The following is a 9,200-nucleotide window of genomic DNA, read 5'->3' as shown; positions in this document are numbered from 1 at the left end:
AAGGTGCTGGCAGGACTATGTTCCCTTAGGAGGCTGGACAGGAGACACCATCCTTGCCTACTGTTCTTTCTAGAGGTTCTAGATGTTTCCTTGGCTTGGGACAAAGTAATGCCAATTGTTGCTCCTATCTTCACATAGTCTTCTCTTCTGTCTCTTATAAGGACATTTGTCGTTAGATTTGGGGCCTACCTGCTTACCCAGGTATGACCTCATCTTGAGATCCTTAATCACATCTGTAAAGACCTTTTTCCCAAATCAGGTCATATTCATGGGTACTGGTGTCTACGATGTGGAGATATCTTTTGGATACTACAATTCAACACACTGCAGTCAGCGTGGCTAAAAAGTAGTGGGTGTGGCAGTAAGAAAAGTAGAGCAAGATGAAGCTGGAGAGGGAGGTTAGGGCCAGATTATGCATGCCTTTCAGGCCTTGCTGAATATATTAGTTTTCCACTGCTGCATTAACTAATTACCATCAAGTTAATGGTAAATCATAAATAACGTAAATAACATCTATTTATTATCTCAGAGTTCTGTGGGACAGAAGTCTGGACACTGTGGTTCAGCTGGGTCCTCAGCGCAGGACCTCACAAGGCTGAAAGCAAGGTGTCCACTAAGCTGGGCCCTAAGGAAGCTCATCCAGGTCTCGGACAGACTTCGGTTCCTTTCAGTGCCTTGACACATGGGCGCCTTCAGCTTCAAGGCAACAACAGCTTCCTGAACCCTTATATTTCAAATCTCTGACTTCCCCTTCTGCTAGCCTCCTAGGAAATATGTCTCTTTCCAAGGTCTCACGTGATTTCATTTGGCTCACCAGGATAATCTAAGATAAATTGCTATATTAAGGTCAGATGACTAGTAATCTTAATTACATCTACAAAGCTCCTTATGCCATGTAACATAAATAGAGCTTCCTAAGGGATGTGGCTAAAGTTCTATTTGGTAGCACTATCAACAAGTTTTTGAGGAAATTGGAAATATTCAGAGAAAAATCCTAACCTTTAACATCGCAGGAAACAGATAAGATTTTCTTCAGTATACTCCTTGGTCAGTAACAAAATACTGGACTGTGTGGAACCTGGGGCTGATTTATTGTATTATTTCAATGAATAGTTTCAACAAAAGACTTCACTCCAATGAAGCAATGGAATCCTTTCCTACTATAGTTTGAACTAACATCCCAAGTTTTCATTGTCCAAACCAGCTTCTAAGTCAAGACTCAAGTATCAATTTTTAGCCTATACTGTTTTTGTCAATACTAAAAATATTCACATGAAAAAACAGGTGGGAGAAGTAATATGGAAGTCAATTTGAAATCTTGAATATATTGATGTCATTGGCCAAACTGGAATTTGTAAAAACCAACTACCCTGAATCCTGGAAAATGAAATAGATTGTTTTAATCCAAAGTTAGAGTAAAAACAAGAGTTTACAGGAGGAGAAACATAAAAAATGTAAGCTCTTCTATGTTTTCATGACTTTTATGAAGTGAACAAAGTACTACCAGAAATGAAGAAAAATGTAAAAACCATTCAAATAAGTCATGGAGTCTCAAAGAGCTATGGCCAACACATTACATTTCCCCTTTCATTTAAAACCCATACCAAGTCACAGAGTCACTCCCTCCTTGATGCTCCTGTTTACATATCAGTCCCTACCCTCTGACTATGAAATCTTTGAAAAGTACTATGGGGGCACTCCAAAAATGCTTATAGCATGAATTAATTTCCTTCCCCACCAGAATATCAAAGATGTTCCCACTTAGCCCAACCCAAATTTATGACTTCTCTTTTCAACAACTGTAGTAGTTACATTGGAAATACTCATTTCATATGCATTATGTATTACTTTATATTTTTTTATCATGTGTGTATACCCTATTTCCCTACTAGATTGTAAATCCCTTGAGTGCTAAAATTAGAATCTACAGCCTCCTTGTCTTTAAAATGAGGACGATCTTACCTATCCTAGAAGGCTGTCATGAGATAATACAAGTGAAAATACATAAGCACAGTAACTGGCATGGAGAAAATGATGATTAGCTTCCATCTCCTCCCCATTTTTATTATTTTGTTTTCTTCACAGTTCCTATTACAGTGTCTTACACATAGTAGGTGCTCAATAAATGTATGCTGATGCACTGTGAGAGCTGCAAGTTCAAGGAAAAGTTAATGCAGGCCAGATTAAAGGGCAAGGAAGGTCTAGGAATTGCGGCTTGAGGAAACAGGAGTTCTGTTCTTGGCATTGGCTCCAGCAATCGATAATTGGATAATTGGGCTATTATCATTATTTGAAAAGTTTTAGAACAAATTGTTAATGCGTAATAGTACTGTGGTGTTTTAAACGTCACTGGAAAGACAGCATTTTCAGTAACAGATGTTAAGGGGGAAAACTGGAATTCTGTCCAAATAGAAATGTAAATGCTGCTTCTACTCAAGGTTAGGATGGTTTGGGTCATTACAAAGAGTTTGGATTTTATTTAACAAGTAATATGAGATACCTTCATATGAGATATGAGACACTTTCAAGACCATCCACTGATCAGTAAGTTATAAAGTGCTGACATTACGTACCATAGCGTATAACACAGCTGGCTCTCCGCTCAACACTTTTTCTCCACATTATCTGCTTCAGGGGTAACCTTGTAGCTCAGTGTTGTTTTTAAGCTTTTATTTATTTTATTTTTTTAATTTTTTATTATTTATTTATTTGAGTGAGCGAGCAAGAGAGAGAACACAAGGAGGCAGAGGCAAAGGGAAAAGCAGACTACCCACTGAGCAGGGAGCCTGACACAGGGGCTCCATTCCAGGACCCTGGGATCATGACCTCAGCCGAAGGCAGACACTTGCTTAACCGACTGAGCCACAAAGATTTTATTTATTTTAAAGAGAGGGAGAGAGACAGAGAACAGTGAGTAGAGGCAGAGGCAGAGGGGAGGAAAAATCTCAAGCGGACTCAGCACTGAGCACAGAGACCCATGCAAGGGCCCGATCTCATGACCCTGGGATCATGACCTGAGCCAAAATCAAGAGTCAGATGCTCAACTGACTGAGCCACCCACGTGCCCCATTGCTCAGTGATTTCTGATGGGTGCTTCTACCATCACAGAAAGTAGTGGTTCTGAATGGAAGATCAGGATTTCGTAACAATAACTAAAAAAAAAAAAAAAAAAAAAAAAATCACACTCAAATCTACTCCGTCAACACACTGCAACTTCATATTCCCCTAAATCTACTATAAGTGAATAATATAATAAAGGAACTCTCATAAACATACAAATGACAATCTCAGGAAAATCATGCTATTTGTAAAAGAAGCAAAACAAGAAAGTAATTGTTGAGGCTTAAGATAAGAAAGGGCAACTGTCTTAGAAGACACAGAGACAGGAGAAATAACGAAGAGGAAAAGTGGAATGGCAGCTGGTGGGGGGGAGGTGCGTGCTGTGGGGGAGGGGGAGAGAAACATTAAAATGAGAGAGAACACACAGAATCCATGAGATGTATTTAAATCTCAGAACCAAACTAGCTATCCAGAGGGAGCTGCTTTTCATCTTCTGAATTGACACAAGCCTTTTGAAACCTCTGTGGCTTTGACCTTTCATTATTGCAGAACACAGCCACCTGCCTTGACCGCTCCCCCGAGCCTCTCAGCCGAGGTGCTGAGACGGTGCCCTCAGCCACTCTGCAATAGCATGTGGCTTTTGCAGCTCTCACTTCAAAACTGGCCAGATCAGGAGCTGTGAGCCTTGCAGGAAAAGGTTTTTCTCTCAGTGCCAGTGTTTTTGGTGAGAGCTGTAATACATCAAAGAGGAGAAGAGATGCAATCATGCAGGGAATGATTTCAAAAACTTTAATGAACCGTTTAAAATAAACTCATTTGAAGGTAATTTAACAACACCACTTTTACAATTAAAAATACTATTTTAGCATGCAAATGCAGAACATTAGTCCCATGTCAGGATGGAAAATGAAGTGAAACTGAGGGGCTTTTGAAACATGAATGCCATCTCAGTAATTTCTCATCACTCCACGGTGCTCTTAGGCAGCCTAATGAAAGAATGAATTGATTTAAACAACATTTTGCTGGAGCAATGGGGTTTGAGGAATTAAATTAACTTGATGGTTAGTTGTAAGAGCTAGGCTTGGAACTGGCATTATATTGTTACTAAAATTAATTTCTATCCTTTCCTAAGTTTGATTTGGATATTTTTTCTATTTATTCCTAAAATACCAACCAAGGGGTTCAGCAATTAGCAGAATACTTCATCAGTCCTCTTCAATATATTAACATTTGCTTGAAAATGTATATGTTAAGTCAAAATTATACTCTCTGGAAAAACAAACTGGACTCCAGATGCTGCCCCGAGGAACTGTAGTAGCAGCTGAGTCTGACTTTGAAGGGTAATAGGAATAACAAGCTGGCACATGGACTAAGCCAAAGCAGCAATTCTCAGTCTCTCCTTCACTGTGACACAGTTGACAAATCACATTCACGTAACACCTTCATGGCTGCTCCAGGTTACAGATCTCAGCATTGCTAAGGTGGGCTGCCAGTTATGGCGATTCTCAACACACTAGCTTCAACATACAAGCTCCTTTCACACGTGAAGTGTATCAGAATGCTGGTAAGCAAAAGTGACATTATGTAAACTTTTATAAGCTCAAATTCTTAAAAAGTAGGTCATAAATTTTGTACCTTAACTGCTACAAAAAAGAAAATGGATTTTAAAAATAACAGATACTATTAACACGTCAGGTGATAACTTACTGACATGCAAATTTCCTGATGTGAAGTATTTCTCTTTCTATAAATCTAACTCTAGTTTTTTATTGTTTATTTATTTATCTGAGAGAGAGAGACAGACCAGGGGGAGGGGCAGAGGGAGAGGAGAGGAAGAATCCTCAAACCAACTCCCCTAGGCAGGGCTTGATCCCAGGACCCTGAGCCCATGACCTGAACTGAAATCAAGAGTCGGCCACCCAACAGACTGAACCACCCAAGCACCCCAACTTTAGTTTTTTAATACCAGCCTCACAAAAGAATATTAAACTCAGATGCTCTCTTGGTAAAAACAATATTCGTAGTAATTTTTACCGTGATTGAGCAGTATGGAGTAGCACATTCCAGGGACAGAGTGTGCATTCTCCATTAAATTCCACATAAACTACCGAAGATAATAGTCCCCATTTTAAGGAAAAACAAACAAGGGTTCAAACTTGCCCAGGATTCTACGGTTGGCAAAAGGTGGAACTAGGATTCGGTTAAAGGTCTAGGTCCACTTTGATTTGGTAGTCACATGTCACCAACATCCACTGTCCCATGGAAGAGAAAAATCAAGACATGAATACAATGCTTTCATTTTCTTTTCTCTCTTGCAAGACCCTCATGATCCAAAGAGGCACTACTCTCTTTCAAAGAGATCCCTGGGGAGGCTACACACATACTCCCATCAGGATGCGTTTGTTCTACGGAAGAGACCTTCAAATCCAATTTGTGAGTCAGGTGAGAAAAGGTCACATTTCCTCCCAATCTTCTGATGATTACACAAATGTAATTTAAAAATGTTATCTCCATCTTGCTCACCCACCTAATCTCTGTAGACAGTTTTTGACGAGGAGTTACAATATGTTTTTTAGCAAAGACAGAATCATTAAAACATACACATAACATCTGAGGAGACTATTTTGAAGGACACAACAGATGTTCAAAATTTTAAATTCTACTATATCTATTTTTTATAGTCTTTGCTTTTAGAGCAGTTTTAGGTTTACGGCAATATTGAGCAGAAGGTACAGAAAGTTCCCATATACCACCCTTCCCCATACAGTTTCCCCTACTAGCAACATCTGCCTTCCTGTTGTGCATTTGACACAACTGATGACCTAATATTGATACATTATTATTAACTAAATGACATAGTATACATTAGCGCTCATTCTTGGTATAGTACAGTTCTATGGGTCTTGACAAATGTATAATGTCATGTATCCATTAGAATATGACATAGAGTAATTCCTCTGCCCTGTAAACCTTCTGCGCTTCAACAACTCATTCCTCTCTCCCTATCCCCAAGCCACAGGTAACCACTGATTATTTTACTGCCTCCATAGTTTTGTCTTTCCCAGAACATCACAGAGTTGGAATCATGAAGTATGTCGCCTTTCCAGATTAGCTTCTTTCACTTAGAGGTATTCATTTAAGTTTTATCCATGTCCTTCTATTGCTTTGCAGCAACATGTTGAGAGAAAAAGTACAAAGATATTTATCCTCCATCTTACAACCGCATTTCAAATAAGTGCGTAGGGGAAAAGACTTTAGGGGCTGAATAAAATGCACTAGGATGGTAAGGTCATGGTTTGTGGGGGGTTTTGTCTATTCCCAGATTTTGGTTTTTGAAATTTTATAGAGATATGTTTTAAAACACTGTTCAAAAAAGCAAAGAAGGAAATCAGTCATATCTCCTTATTGCTCTCTTCCATTTATCTGACATGCTAGTTAAATGCATTTCTGTCCCACTTCTTTCCCCACATCTGGTTTATTCCACTGAGCGTTAAAATTATGTGCATCCTTTGAAAGACAGAGAGGAAAAGGCAAGAAAGAGAATACAAAAAGGGCAAGGGAAAGAAACACGTTTGGGAAGAGTCAGTGATGGTTTCAGATAAACCCATGAGTATTCATATCGCCCCCTTGTGGATTTATAAACACTTATGGCCAAAGAAGACAAACATCACGGCCGTGAATTAAGTGCAACTTAGTCCTGCTGTGCAGTGTCTCCTGTTCAAGAAAACCACACCTCTCAGCCCAAGTCAAGAAAAGAGTAGTTCTCATTCTCGCTGTGGTGCACTGAGCCCTTTCTTCATGTCCAACATCATGCTATGCATTTTGCACACATCACTTTACACAATCCTCTCAGCACAACTATGAGACGGACGTTTAACAAATGAGGCTGAACAAGAAAGTTGGCTTCAAACCTAGATTGGACACAAAAGCCTGCTCATATCTACTAGATACTGCCACAGGTTACAATATATGAAATCCATACACCTTCTTATCACTAATTGTACCCTCTTCTCCAGAGCCGAGAGTTACCATGGAGGGGAGCAGGGAGAGTGTCTGAACCAAAGACCAGAATTTAGACCTGCCCAGAGGTTTCCCGGGCTAAATGGAAGAATTCAGTAATTAATGTATTTTAATAAGGTCTTGAATGGAGATACTTCAGACCCAAGGTTCCCTGTCTGGCACAACATGAGGGATTGAGGACAATTAAACCTAGACACAAACCCCAGCTCCACCTCTCCATTTCCATGTGACTGCTCTTATCCTCAACTGCTTAATCTATAAACTGGGGATCAAGTAAAGAGGTTATTGAATAAAAATCCACTCAACTGACCCTTTAATCAAAAAATGTAATGAAGCGCTTCATGGTGCAAAAATAGAAACTCCAGGCTCAAAACATGTGGCACTGAGTGGCATTCCTGCCTCAGTTCTTGTCTCCACCACCTAGTAGAGTGACCTTGGGCAAATTCTTTTTTTTTTTTTTTTTAAAGAGGAAGAGCAGGGAGGAGCAAAGGGAGAGGGAGAGAGAGAATCTTAAGCAGGCTGCACACTCAGCGTGGAGCCTGATGTGGGGCTCAATCCTAGGACCCTGAGATCATGACCTGAGCCAGAATCAAGAGTCGGATACTGAACTGACTGAGCTGGGTGCTCACCAATCCAGGCACCCCAACCTTGGGCAGATTCTTAACCTCTGCATCTCTACTGCCTCATCCCCAAAATGGGGATATTGGCGCCTGGCCCTGTAGGTTGTTATGAGGATGAAAATGGGTACCTATAGGCCTTGCAACCTGCCCAAGAGCTGCCCCATGCCACACAGCCGTGGTCAACCCCACCGTGTTCTTTGACATCACTGTGGCTGACAAGCCCTTTGGCCAAGGTCTCCTTCAAGCTGTTTACAAAGTTCCAAAGACAGTAGAAAACTCTCATGCCCTGAGCACTGGGGAGAAAGGATTTGGTTATAAATGGTTCTGCTTTCACAGGATTATTCAGGGAATTTTGTGCCAGGATGGTGACTTCACATGCCATAATGGCACTGGTGGCAAGTCCACCCATCTATGGGGAGAAATCTGAGGATGAGAATATCATCCTGAAGCACATGGATCCTGGCATCTTGTCCATGGCAAACGCTGGACCCAACACAAATTGTTCCCAGCTTTTCATCTGCACTGCCGTGACTGAGTGGTTAGATGCCAAGCATGTGGTCTTCAGCAAGGTCAAAGAGGGCATGAATACTGCAGAAGCCATGAAGCACTCTGGGTCCAGGAATAGCAAGACCAGCAAGAAGATCACCATCACAAACTGTGGACAAATCTATAAATTTGACTTGTGTTCTATCTTAACTATCAGCCCATTCCTTCTGTAGCTCAGGAGAGCACCTTTTCACCCCCATTGCTTGAGATATCCTGTAATCTTTGAGCTCTTGCTGCAGTTCTGTGGGTTCCATATATTCCTTACTCCCCTCCAAGTCTAGCTAGATTGCAGAGTTAAGTTTACGATTATGACATAAAAACTAAACAGCAATAACAAAATAAATAAATAAACAAAATGGGTAACTACATGGTAAGAGTTAATAAGTCATATTCCTCAGAATGGATTTAATGAGACTGTTTCTCCAAGGACTGAGGGGGGAGGAGGGTTTAATTATCAACATGAGAGACAGTAACTCAGAAACCATTCCTATGACATGAGTGAAGGTCATTCCATTAAAACACTGGCATTGCAGCAAGGCCAAGGGAGTTGGAAGCAAAAACCAGGTATGTTACAGTGAAGTCAGGTCAGGGTGAGAAGAAGAATAAGTCAAGGTCAGAGTGAGAATAATATGTGACCCACATTGCATCTACAGTGCATATTCTAATCAGCATAATTTAGAAGTGGTGGCTTGCTATAAGGGACCCTGGCTTTGGCATAAGATAGCCAATATAACCCTTGAATCACATCCTGGTCTCATCATTTAACTTTGAATTCTTGAAAAATCTATTGAACTTTTGTGAACCTCTGATTCTTCATCTACTAAATGGGAATAATCAGACAGTCCTGCTAGAGTTGCTCTGAGGATCATATTAAGAGCACTGACACGTGTATATTACCTAGAATATGACTAGCTGACCTTAAATAGGCATTTATTAGCTTTTTGCCTCTGCGGA

At 40.4% G+C, this 9,200-nt stretch overlaps 1 pseudogene; it reads left to right on the top strand.

Moving 5' to 3' along the window:
• The first annotated feature begins 4,353 nt into the window (after nt 1-4,353).
• On the top strand, nt 4,354-8,419 carry LOC113264924 (peptidyl-prolyl cis-trans isomerase A-like; annotated as a pseudogene).
• Nucleotides 8,420-9,200: the final 781 nt, after the last annotated feature.

The sequence above is a fragment of the Ursus arctos genome, unplaced genomic scaffold (genome assembly GCF_023065955.2).
Source record: "Ursus arctos isolate Adak ecotype North America unplaced genomic scaffold, UrsArc2.0 scaffold_23, whole genome shotgun sequence".
NCBI classification, from domain to species: Eukaryota; Metazoa; Chordata; class Mammalia; order Carnivora; family Ursidae; genus Ursus; species Ursus arctos.
This window is presented reverse-complemented; position numbering and strand designations above follow the sequence as displayed.